The 13,471-nt window shown below is 42.8% G+C and overlaps 1 long non-coding RNA gene across 2 annotated transcripts in view; it reads left to right on the top strand.

Moving 5' to 3' along the window:
• Positions 1-13,471, top strand: part of LOC142075084 (uncharacterized) — a 30,610-nt gene that overhangs the window by 1,614 nt on the left and 15,525 nt on the right. The gene's annotated exons all lie outside the window — the stretch shown is intronic.

The raw sequence follows: 13,471 nt of genomic DNA, 5'->3' as shown, positions 1-13,471 counted from the left end.
GAAAGATTATAAAAGATACATGGTCATATAAAAAGATTCTGGTTTATATCCACGGTTCTTTCAGGTCTTTGGATGTGATGAAGAATCTGTCTACGTTTAGGCCTTTATAGGTCCTTTAAGGATTTCCTTCCCATATTTTATTTGTATATATAAAATGAATTTTATTTATAACAATTACATGAATGGCATATGTTGCATAACATGCACATGAGGCATTTCAAGTATTTCTACACGCACACAAATTTATTTTTCACAAATGTATATGTGTGCGTACCTGCGTGTTTATACACGTGTGTGATGAAATACATGCTGGAAGAGGAAACTACCCAAAATAAAAAATGTTCATAAAGGAAAACTTGTTAAGGTAGTTCACTGGGAGTTTGCATCTGGTGCCTTGCAAAAGTCACTTAAGTTACAGACTTTACTGTAAATATCTACATACACCCGCATCTCAGCATAAAAATATTTGTGCATATATTTGTCCTTCTAGAACTAACTAAACAGGGCTATGAATTATGCCTAAAAAGATGCTACTGAGATAAAAAACTTATAAAATAGTAATGGAAAATGGAATTTTATATAATGCCAACAACTTTAGCATGATTCTTGGCATAAGCAATTTAGTGCAATTTCATTTGTCTGAACCAGAGTGATATTACAAAGTGAATTAATAGAACATTAGTACTGAAAAAAAGAAACACTTCTTCCTTTGAAATATGAAGTGCCACTAACTTGAGATGAAACCTGAAAGTCAGTGAATAATATATGGGAAATATTAATATTTTAAATGTATCATATTTAAAATTGCTGTGAACTTAAACAAGGTTTCATATCAAGAAAAAACAAGTAATTCATTTTAGGTTCCAATTTTGTATGCAACATTTTACAAATGAAGCAATTCACTAAAGAAGTGAAGTCAGGTATGTAAGCATATTTTGTTATTTTGCACATGAAATATGGTCATTATGGAATATGAATTTAATTTGGGAAATGATAAAAAAGAACATTTGTTTTATTTTTCTAGTGCGCTGCAAGGAAAACATTTTTAAGTAGCTGATTAATGAGATGAAATGAACTGGTACGGCCTGTAATACCTGCATGGGCTTTTATACCTCGTGAAACCGCACCACAACGGGACCTTTATAAAAAGTATGAAGTCAAGTAATGCAATCGTATTTTAAATTTAGAATGGGAGTTGATATGATTCAGCTTGATGTTGTAAAAAGTGAGCCCTCTGGCACTTGGCATTACATTATTTAAAAATTACTCCTGCAAGGAAAGTTAATAGAAAGAGCCTAGCAGAGTTGAATCCCTTCGCTTCAGTTCGGGGGCAAATTGCGGTGCCACCGCCTGCCTTGCTGTTGGTTTTAGTGGGGAGAAAGCGTAGCCCTCGGTCCTCTCCTTATCACAAGGTCTATTGACCCCAGCGTTTCAGTGCCCTGCTCCAACGAGCAGGTACAGCTCAGCCTCTGGAAGCCAAACCTTGAGCTCCTCAAGATGGGCCAAATCCAGCTTATCCCGTTCGTTGAAGCCACCTGGAGTTCTGTCTCATTGGAACGAGCAGGGTCTGGCCCTTACTCCACTCCCTGGTGTACCTCCATTGGCCCTTAATGTCAACGGAGGGATTATTTTTGCATTTATTGGATGTGGATGGAGTTAGGTCTGAGGGCCACACTGACCTTGCGCTTACGCCTAAGCCATCTCAGGGTTACATCCTACCCATTTTGGCTCTGGTGAACCAGGCCAGCAATAATTGCGGTCGCTGCGTATGATACATAGGATACATATGACTGGACATTTTGAACAGTTGGGCAAAAAAAATGCGTCTCTGCACCGGTGGAAAGCGCTGGATGCGTGTGAGCTGAGTGAAAAGGGCAGTGGCATGTTCTGGGGAAGACTCAGGCTGTCATGAGGACTGTAAGCCCTTAGGAACTGTCTTGTTGAAGGACAGCAAAAGTCTGGTTAGCCCATAACCTGGTTCCCAGCAGAAGCTGGTCGCAGGTGCCACGGAGGAAGGCAGGTTGTTGGTGGTGGGGAGGGGACACGCTTGTCACCCGCCACACAGCAGATCTCTTTCTGGCCACTTTTGCCCAAAGCCCTGGGACAGTTGCTATTATCTCCCATTCATTTCAGTAGCTTGTGTTTTCATTACAAATGCCCAGCGCCCTTCTGAAACTCACTACAGCTATTTTAAATTCAGAATAACTCTGATTCCCGCTTTTCCTTTTTAAACAGTTTTATAATTTTATCGCAATTTGTTTAAATATACATTTCTCTGCTGTGAAATTACCTTTCTTTCCACATTTATACCCAGATGCACAATGCTAACTCATAGCAGAAACAACATTTTAAAACACTGTGTCATGCTTGTAGGATAATTATTAATCTTGTCAGAATAAAAAGCATACTAAAAGTACTCCATACAAAGGTTTGTGCCTTAACGTTTTTGAAAGTTTTTTTTTTAAGTAATCGGAGATGTCATAACAGAGGGAGAAACTATACGATATATAGCACGTAGTAAAAGGATATGACTCCTACAGGACTATTTAGAAATATACAAAGATGATTTTTTCTCCTTTTGGTTTGCAGACTACTTGATGAAAAGGTATGTTTTGATTTTTATTCCTGCTTGTGTCTTACAGTTCTATGAAGACAATGTGAAACTACAAATTCCAAATTTTAGTAGCTATAAATGATATAAAAATAAGGAAGAGAAATGTTCATGATATGTATCTGGAGGGATAAATACACAATAATCATGCAATCTGATAGCAGAAAGAATAACTATTTGACAATAAAACCAACACTAAATACAAACAGAATAATATTGTTCTAGTGAGAAATATAGCAAATAAAATGATACAACAAAAGGACACTTTTGAAACTCTCTCTATGTTTAGATCTTTTCCAGTGGAATGTTCATTTTTAATGTTTTGTGACTGCCTGAGATATAGTTAGCGAACAAGTTAGTCACAACTTCTCCGTCTTGATTTTCATATCCCGTATCTACAAATCCAAAAACGTAACCTGTAGCAACCCCACTTAACGTTAGGAAGGTGGTTTTGCTGTTCGTTGCTTGGGTTTTGCTTGAGACCTGATTTTGCACACTCTGACTTGTGTGCTGAAATTACTGGGGCAGGTGAGCAGTGTTTGTAGGGTCATCCTCTGATTTTGTGTAGGAGGACCAGCTTTTTCATACTGGGGGTTCATACAGGCACAGGAAAGGGGTACCGCAGGAAAGGGACTATTTTACAAGGGCATTGGGCATTTACCCCTTCATTTGACTTCAGCGAGAACTGTCAAAACTCAGTATTTAAAAAAAAAAAAGGCCACTTTTCTTTAGAAGTCAAACGTGGACATAGAAATCTGACTTCTGGTATCTCTGGCTGAAAAAAAATGGTCGAATGATACCGCTGGAAATTTCTGGTTTTATCTTTGTATAGGTTTAGCATCAGCCCTACGGATATAAAGTGCAAACTTACCTTTCCCCATGCGATAACTGTTTGCTTTGCCTTTTCCTTCAGAGAGGTAGGAGAAACGATTAAAGCACTACCGCCCTGAAAAAAACAGACATCAATAATAGAAATTATTGTTCATTACTCAATTAAGAAAATAAGAAGTCTGGAATGTGCATAGAGTGAATTATGATTTTAATGCTAATGTTTTGACTTTCTGAAATTAGGATCTTAGTACTGAACTCTTCTAGCTATTTCTTACTACGGTTAGGAAAGAATAAGATGCAAATTTTAAAGACCTGTTAGAGGAACAGCTTTCTGCACCGTGACATGCTGAAACCTAAGGAAAATATAGCAAACGTTTTGAGAGGCAGCCAATGGCTGGGGAGAGGAGAATATGCCGTAGACGCCTCTGCGCCGGTGAACCCCGTAGCAGGTTGCGTGTGCCTGGGGTTACGGGCTCCTCTTCAGAAGAGGAGAAGCAGGAGAACTGCAGCCTGCAACTGGTTATCGGTCAAAGTCCCCTCAGTGCAGCGCCATCAATTTTGGGGATTAATTTTGTCTGGATGGTGTCGAGCAGAAAGTGGGAAAAGGGCCCAATCCAAAGCTCTGCGCGCCCCCGGTGCCCGTACTCCGGGGATAATTGCTTTGAATGCAAGTGATGGGTGAAGCCATGACCCTCCTCCCAGCAAAACCAGGGACAAGCCGGCCCCACGGCCCCCGGCAGGAGCTGGGGTCCCTGGGGCGGGTGCGGTGCCCCTCTTTGTTGTGCCGAACACGTAAGGACGGGGCTCCCCTCCGCATCCCGGCCCCAACTTCGCTCTTTGGTTTCATCTCTAACCACGCTGTTAGGTTTTTATTTTATTTTAAATCCTGGCTTCGTCTAGAAATGATTGGGCTGTGCTCAGCACCGTCTTGATAGGTTCGAAATTCCTGGGAAACCTCAATACTGGCATTTTATAAACACAGTAAACAAAGCACGCTGGAATATTAGTGGGTGAAACACATTTTAAAGGGGAACCATCACTTTGTAATTTCGTCTGCTAAAATATATCGGCTAGGGGCAGTTTGGGGGAGTTGCAGCAAAGCCACAAGTGTTCTTTGCAATTTAAAGCTTCTGCATTTTAATTATTTCTTTTTTTCCTGCCACTGTGAAAGATCCCTGGAGACAATGGGGGCTGTGACACTGAGGAACAGGTTATCCTACTGTGCAGGGAGCGCCATAAAAACCACAAAATGAACACACAGAATAAAATACACACACCCCCCCACACGCTTCCCAGTTTCTCTAATTTCTGGCGTTTATAGTAGTTACGTTACATCAGCAGCAGGTAAAAAGGAAAAAAAAACCAGATGGAAATGTGGCCCCTAAACTGACAGAGCCTCTTTAAATTTGCTTGAAGAACCATCTCAGGAAAAAAAAAAAAGACATACTACATTATTCTGGATTTTATTTGTTTAAATGCAAATTTATGGAGCTGGCCACTCACCAAAAATTGGAGAGTTTGGTACTGCAGTTGCTTTGGTGTATTTTTCAGCATTGTAATGGGCTACAGGGAGACAAAGGAGAATATGAATATATGGCAGTTGATATTTAGATTTGGGTGACATTTTTGCTTGTTGTAACTGTCATTTTTAAAAATCCATTTTCCTTCTATCATGCTATTGAATCGCAGCAGACGTTGATATAGAAAAGCTAGAATTATTTAATAACCAAAATTAGGCGTGATTTTTGTACTATATTTCTCATTGCCGACCTCTTGACTGATGAGGAATCCTGAGGTCCGGGCTAGACTCGCCCATGGGGTAGAATGGGCCATTAGAGAGTGAGAAAATAGACGGACCTCTTCCTCGCCCCCCAAAACCGGTTTCTTTACAAAGCAGTAGAAAGCAAACCCTTTCACAGAGCATCGAAAAGCAAGCTCAAGCATGACACTACTATCACACCTTTCACGGTATTTTTTTTCAGGAGTCTACCCCCGATTTTAGTCCTGCTTTTGGGAATTGCATGTCCGGCTCCCAAAAGGAGCTGCTTTTGGGAATTGCATGTCCGGCTCCGGTGCTTGCCTGCTGAGGAAGAGGTATGCCCTTTGTCCCTCACCTGCAGATGGCTTGGATGCTTTTACTTTTCCGAGGCGAGCACTTCCCAGTGGGCTGCGTTCAGAAAGTGCTTTTCATAGCATTAGTACAGAACCAAGTTACAAAAGAATATTAATCTAATACATTCCAAAATTCAAATATGTGTGATTAATAAGCATTATTATCTATAAATAAGGCTCTAATGATACTTTGGCAGTGTTGTAAACACAAGAATCAGAAGCAATTATTGTCATTATTGTTCTGCAAGTACTTTCCATGAATACCAAATGGATATTACTGTCCAGCTCCTTGGCACATAGAAATCCTGTAAAGAAACAGTTGTCAGTCAGTGAGGTCTGGCCGGCTGCTGTTAACTACGTTTGCCTAAAATGCAGTGTACCTAAAGACAAAGCCCGCAAGTTATTGAAAGCAAGACGCTTGTTGATTAAAAAAATTCTTCTTTGTCTTTTGCAACCCCCCAAATGATGTTAAATAAAGCCTATGAGAAAGTTTCCACATCCTGTGAGATGAACTGTTTGTGTGATGGCTGTGATTAAAAATGGAAACGGATTCTCTGCCAAAAAAGCTGCCCTTCTTTGTGTGAAACCCACAAAGGTGAGAACGTCCCAGCTGAAAGGTGGTGTGAAAATCATGACAAAGACCCCCCCCAGCCGTTAGAGGTAACCCACGGCTAGTGTTCAAGGATGCGGGATGAAAGGGGCGTTCATCCCCATCACGTTTACCTCTCCCGAGTTTGTACAGGTCCTGAAGACGCGAGTCACACTGGTGGCCGGGTCCCACTCGCTGTGACACCCCCACTCGCCTTCCTTTGGCAGTCTCACCTCCCTCACCAAACCTCACCGCTTTAGACGGCGCCAGCCAACAGCAGCATTTTGTGGTGGGTGTCATGTTGTTCTTCAGATGCCAGGGTGTCATCGCGAGCGGGAACAGTGTGGGTCTGACTCTCCGAAGCTGCAGTAAGAAAAAGAAAAAAAAAAAAAACAAACCCCAAACAGTAAGCTTTACTTTCCAAATGTGTTCAATTCTTCTTTCCTCTCCTTGATATTTGGGGCGTGCAGCACCCTATACCATGTGGTTTAACATTTTGTTCTCTATTTGTAGGTCAACATTTCCATGATTAAACTTCATCCTTTATTCAGCCTGTTCTGGCTAGGCTTTGCAGCACATGTGATATAAGCTGTTTTCACAGCTAGTAGGCCAAATCTTACTCTGGATAAAGGAGCCAAACATATGTGACTGAGTCAGACACTTAAATCAGCTCCCTGGTAAATGGGAGATAACTCCAGGTGCAGTGTTGAACACTGAGAACCAAAAAAGTGGGAAGGGTGGCCAGCGTTCCTCCGTGTGGGAAAGGAGACATCCTATGCACACAGACAGTGAAATCATAGCCCTGCCCAAACTTTGCTCTCCCACGTTTGCCTGAGGGTACGGAGCCCTCGTCACTGAAGTCACTGCGAATCTTTCCATTAACTTTGGGGGCTTGGGATCAGGCCGGCCTGGGGCAGGCTCAGCTGCAGCTGGGCATGGGACGGGCTTGCGGAGGAGGGGGACGAGGTGGAAGGAAGCGAGGCCCTTCTTGGAGAGCCCACCTTGCGCTTGCAGCGTGCACAAGGTGATTGCTGGGGGACACGGAGCACCCTGCCTATGGCACCGTGTTTCTTTCACTCGCCCTCTCTTCATCGCCCTTACGTATCTGACTCATTTACTGACTGAGGCTGGTGACTCTTCTTTCGCCTGGTGGCAGGTATCAGTTGCTCTGATGCAGGGTTGGACTGGGCGACCTCTCCTCATAAATCAGGGGAACAATTCCTGGCAGTCCCGGCTGCCCGGAGTGAGCATTACCCAACCCAGTAATCCTCGGTGCAGAGGATTTGCATTAAAGGACTCTGTTTCTGGCTGCGTGGCCAGCAGCCTTCCTTCTCCTGTCCTTCTTTGCCATTGCCTGGTAACTCCGGTAAGTACAGGGAAGCCTACAGGGCTTGTTAAGTGCAAACAGAAGAGCCAGCTGAGCAGGTGCATGTCATATATGATCCAGAACTGCTATGTCATTGCTGTGTGACATTCCTACTTTCACCAGGACTGGACTGGTCCTGGCTATTGGGCTGCTACACAACAAGTACCAGGGTTGACTGGAGTGAATAGCGAAGGAGAGTTCCTGCAGCAAGTCCAGGGAGGACACATTTTCCTCAAATGGGCAAGGCGGTACCCATGATGTTGCAGAGAGAGGACTGCGCTTCAACTATTATTCGGTGATGAACTGCGGCATCACACAAGGGAGGTGGCAATGAACTGTTTCCCTTGGGAATAAGCCCTTCCAGCGCTCCACTTAGGCTCTCCCTCAGCTAAAGGGAATACTGGCAATGTAGATAGCAGGACTTTCAGTGACTTTTGCTTTTATCTTTTTTTATGGCACCCATCCTTTAGCTTTTGTTCATTTTCTTTGATTTTTCAATAGCTTTTTTCATTTAGAAAAAAACATCTCCTGCCCAAAACTGAATCTGCTTGCTAGATCTTCAGTGGATAAGCTCAAATAATGAATACTGTGCCTCTGTGAGCACTGCGTTACCCACTGTTTAGAAAGTCCTGTCCTGATAACACACACGGTGGCACGAAGGATGAAGTGGATGCACTACTCTGAGGCTTTGAGGACCTGCCTCATGGTTGGGCAAATCCCTGGGCATGCATGTGGGCATCTGATCGACTTCCCTGCCATTGCATTGGGAAGAAAAGCCTGCTGGCTACAAGAAGAAACTTGCTGAGGACTTAATAGAGGGCAGGTGCCTTCAGTGCTTGTCAAGCGGTTAGGGGATGCTGTCCTGAAGTGAGGCACAGAAGTAGACGATCTGGTCTGGTGTGCCTGGGGACATGAAATGGTGCAAGGCAGAGGGAGGATGAATCGCACGCTCCTGGAAAGCAACAGGGAGAGTATCGTGATTCTGCCCTCACTGGTGTGAAAGTTAATCAAGAATATGCTGGAATAAATCCATATGTGCTTCGAAGGCACATCGGTGTCAAATTAGTGGAAAGGAGAGGGGAATTCAGGCCAGTAAGATCTGCCGACAGGGCCAAGTGGCCTCCCTGTCCCTGGGTCTGCCTTTTGGAAACACAGACTGCACTTTGGTTTCACTTTTAAAAGTGTGAGCCCAATCGTGGTGCTTACAAGAGCAAGAGGAGTGGAAGAAGATGGGAAAGTCCTGTGGTCAGGGTGCGAGAGGATCACACCACAGTTTGGTGACGTGAAGTTGAGGAAAAGCAAACCAAGCTTTCTCTCTGCGGTCATTTAGACAAAGGAAGTTAAGTCACCATTTTCTTATGCTTAAATAACAGTCTCCCTCTTCCATGGTATAAAAGATCTCGGGATCACACAGGAATGAATTAAGACTGTGGTACCAGACGTAATTTCAAGTTAGTGAAGAGACAGTGTATTTTGTATTATCTTTTCTCTTGTTTCTGATTATCTTTTTTGGGGGTTGATATTACTGTAAGTAAATACATTTGTCTTTTGTTTCATTTTCCCCTTGTGACCTATTTCATTTAATTAGAAGGAAATGTATGATAGGAAATGAGTAGCATCACACTGGGCTCCATCCAAAGCCTGTGAAATCATCAGGAACCTTTCCTGGGCTTTTCACGATCTGGCCCAGCAGAAAAGAGGGGATATTTCCACCTTATCTGGAAGACTGTGTGCTGCCAGCATAAAAATATTACAGTCCTGGTTTTAAGATCTGGCCCAGATACTAGGGAAGGATTTTGCTACTGCATATGCCTCTCTGTGCCACATGTTTCACATCTGCGGCAGCACGTTAAAGGATAAAGGTTCCTAAAACCTTAACTCGGAATATACATATAAAAACAAGATACAAATTAAGGAAAAGATAAAAGATATTGATGGAAGTACAGGAGATGCTCTTTAACATGCATATTATTGACTCAATAGATTGTTACGGCTGCAGAGCTATTAGGGTCTGCTGTGTCAATGTGTACTTAGGGACTGTTTAATATGCAGATGGTTGACATGACAGACCGAAGCCATTACAGTCTATCATGTCAGGGGGGATACATGAATACGCACTTTGCCAACACTGTAAAAAGTCCCTTTAAAATATAGTTGCTGTGCATACTTAGCTGCTTTTGAAAATAATTTAATAGGCTTGGTTATTCGGATGCCCAGAGACTACAGAGTCTGGATTTATCAGCAACAAAATTTATTTCCAAATAAAGCCATTTTCCATGTGGAATGTGCAGTCAGGAGGACAGGGTGTAATCTCAGATACGCAGCTCCTATCAAATCTTGTAAAATTAGCTACTGCACTTGTGTGTGTGTAGAAGAGATGAGAATCTATCTGTCGGCATGTGTCTTCTTGAAGAATATAGTTTTGTCTTTTTGAGGGGTAAGGGAGAAAGTCGTCTCTTTTTTCATTCAAATAATCTTCAGTAGCAATTAAATAGCTTATGCTACCTAAGAGATCAGTTATTACAAGATAAGCAGCATGACAGTTTGGAAAAACTGAATAAGTCTTTGATTATTTACTAAGTTTTGATATCTGCTATTTGCCTCAAAATGCTAAGGAGTGAAGTATAAGATACAAACATGAAAGGCTCATTTGATCATCATAAGGAAAGGAATCAGTAGTTTTGCTTTTCTTTTCCTCAACAACTTATTTTTTATTAAAATAGCAAAGCCAAGTGTTGTGTTTAATAAGATACATTTTTTTCATTTGAATATCAAATGGAAAAATACAATTAAAATATTTCTGCTTTTACATTAGTCGTAGGCTATATTTCAGCAACCCATATATCTAAGAAGCTGAGCATACACATTTGGTATATATTAGATGCTTCTAACAGATGCCCAGACCTCTTCCCCTGATTTTTAATGTTCTTTTTTATGGCAGAGATCCAGGGACATTCTAATTTGCAAGCCTGTGAACTTGGAAATAATACTTGTAGTGGGGCATTACATCTAGTCCATTCCCTCTAAGTTTATTGTCATGTGTCACCTAGCTCTGATTTTAGCTGATTTGCTGGACTGAGGCGCACGGTGCAACTCCAGCACGAAATTCACAGAGCAAAAGCACTCTGCCTTGTGAATATTAGTAACTGTGCAACATTATAAAGGCCTTTCCTCTTATCTGTGGGACAACTGGGGGGGCAAATCTTGCAAAGAAGTGCATTTTCAGGCAAATGTGATGGTTGATTTTCTGATGGCTCCTTTTACTGCCCGGTGCTAACAGGGAGACCATCGGGGCAGTCGGGATGCGGTGGCGATGGGTAGGGCAAGTGCCAGGAGAGAGAAAGTGTGGAGTGGACATTTCCCATAGCCCATCACACCCATGCTCCTGAGTCTTCTGCGAGATTTCTGCAGTGACACAGGAGAGCCAGGAAGAGCTTGGAGGAAAAAAGGGGTCCAAGAAAGCCCAGGAGGTGGCTGTTCTTACAGCTGAATGAATTCACCCTGCACTCCAGGAGAGGTCCCTAACGGGACATGTCTCTCCTGCACTGAGTTACTTCTGCAAGGAGGAAGGACCAAGCAGAAGGAACCCGAGCCACAGGAAAACATAGTATAGCCTTAAACAGCATCAGTGCCAGTGGGAAAGGTCTGCTTTGCTTCCTCCCCATACCTGGGAAGGTGGGTGCGTCTCTGTGGTTGCCTCTTGGCAATGGGTGGTGACCATGGCCGCGAGAGCATCAGCCCCCGCATCCCTTCCCGCTCCACCTCTGGCTGTCCGGGGTGGCCAGGAGGGCACATCTGGCTCTCCAGGGCTCTGCCCTCCTCCTTCCCCGGGGCAGCCCTTGGAGCTCCATGCCCCTCTCTGTGTACCCACATGCTGGCAAACATCAGCTGAAACAGGCACGTATGAGGGTGCGATGCAGAGCGCTGCGTTACCTGGTGCAAATCAATAAAGCAAAAATGTAGCTTTTTGACAGCGCTTGTAATTTTGACTATTGCAATGGTGTGCCATTTCTTTGAATGCAGTACGCTTGTGTGCCCCATTAAAGCATGGCTGGCATCGCTTTCAACTATTCACAAATGCTGAGATGTTGAAAAATGTAACATTTACAAAAGATACATCTGGTGTATATTTACAAGGCTCAGGAATCTTTTAAATAGTGCCTGTGCCATCACCATATTAGGAGAAAAGTTAGTCTCAGCCCCATATGTGAAATCAGTAGTCAAATGTGTGCTGGTTGAAATTCCACTGGTATGGTATAGTATTTTGGGGTATTAAATGTGAACATACCATACTGGGTGTAACACCCATATGAGAGAAGTACAGACCTGCATAACATGTGTGATAATTGCCAGTATACACCTGTTTCAATCTATATGGTCAGAAGAGGATTATGGGCTTTGAGGGACAAATGCTTAATTTTTTAACTCAAGAAGAATCTTTGACTTCTAATTGTGAGAGGTCATCGTATTTTTTCCTATTCTTCAATGAGAATTGTAAGACCTACCTAGGCATTGAGGAAAAAGATGTTGGGCAGCTTCCTTTATATCACATAACATGTCGAGGACAAAAAAGTGTTTGTCTCCTCCTGCCACTTAAGCTAGATTTGAAAACTAGTTTTTAATGAATGCGATGGGTCATGTTTTCACCACACTAAGGCAGGAAATTCAAAGTAAACCAGATACTCCCTTTCTCAGTCACACAAACATGAATTAAGCATGTAACATCAGACTTAATTTCAATTTCTAGGTCTGTAATTGAATCTAGCTCAATGTGAACTTTTTTTTTCTGCACCATCACATTGATATCTGGATGTTAGTGACATTATTTAAAGCAACAAATCAACCTATAGAACTGTGTTCAGCTATACTTTCTTTATGTCATTTGACAGTAAATGGAATAAAAAAAAGTTACTTTTCTCTAGGGGCAGATTTGTTAAAGGGTTTTCATCTTTTGTCAAGATATTTAATCTTGGAATGTTACAAAAAAAATGCACAGTTTGTACAAGTGCAGATTTCTGCATGCACAGTTTGCCTGATTACTAATTTGGATGAACGTGCTTAGGCTTATCACAGGCAAATGAGAGGAAAGATAATTTTTGCATGTATCCTCTGAGTCAAGTGTGAGTCCCCGGACTCTAAGGGAAGCAGGTATCCACTTTTGGGGCTGAAGGCTGTCACTCTGGATCACCCCATACATCAGTCTCAGCTCATGCATGCCAGTGAGAACAAATCCTAACAATGAGCTGTTGAGTGATGCCAACAGAAACGAATGTTTCTGAAAGCTTCGGGGTTTTGGAGAAAGAAGCTGAAGCCGACTCCGTGGCACTCACTACTGCTGACTAACTGAAGGAGGGTGAGATTTTGGTGAAAACCTCCCACGTAATAGACAATTTTGAACACACCTTTGTTTTCCAACGGGCTGAGTAAAGCTGATATGGGACTATAGAATTCAGCCAAAATACCCAACCATGTCATTTCCTCATAGGGGTTCACTACAGAATGACCTATCCAAAATTATTAGCGCTCCTACTAATTATTATTATTAATTCCTGTTGGTAAGCCTGTCCCTCCATCACGGTAACGATCACGTGCTGGGATGTCTACTGCTCAGGACATCATATGCCTTTGGAAATGGATGATTGTTTAATTGTTAGATTGTAAAGATGGGCTGACCTATTGCCTTTTCGTGTTTTGCTTTGCTTCAGTTGCCCGGACTCTCGCAGCTCCTTAGTAGCTTTTCTGATCCATCATGTCAGGCTGGCAGCTGTGCCTCTGCACTCTGCCTGCCTGCCCACCGTGAGCCAGATTTCGATCTCAGATGTGTGGCATACCCTCCTCCCTCGCTGCCCTCTCACCGGAGAGCTGATTTTACCTCTACCTCTACTAAACGGCTTGATTTTAACCGGAACAACTGCTTTTCTCCTGTCCTCTCACTCCAGGGTAGTAGGTGTGCAAGGACAGA

The sequence above is a fragment of the Calonectris borealis genome, chromosome 1 (genome assembly GCF_964195595.1).
Source record: "Calonectris borealis chromosome 1, bCalBor7.hap1.2, whole genome shotgun sequence".
NCBI classification, from domain to species: Eukaryota; Metazoa; Chordata; class Aves; order Procellariiformes; family Procellariidae; genus Calonectris; species Calonectris borealis.
The sequence above is the reverse complement of the archived record's forward strand: the minus strand, read 5'-3'. Positions and strand labels throughout refer to the sequence as shown.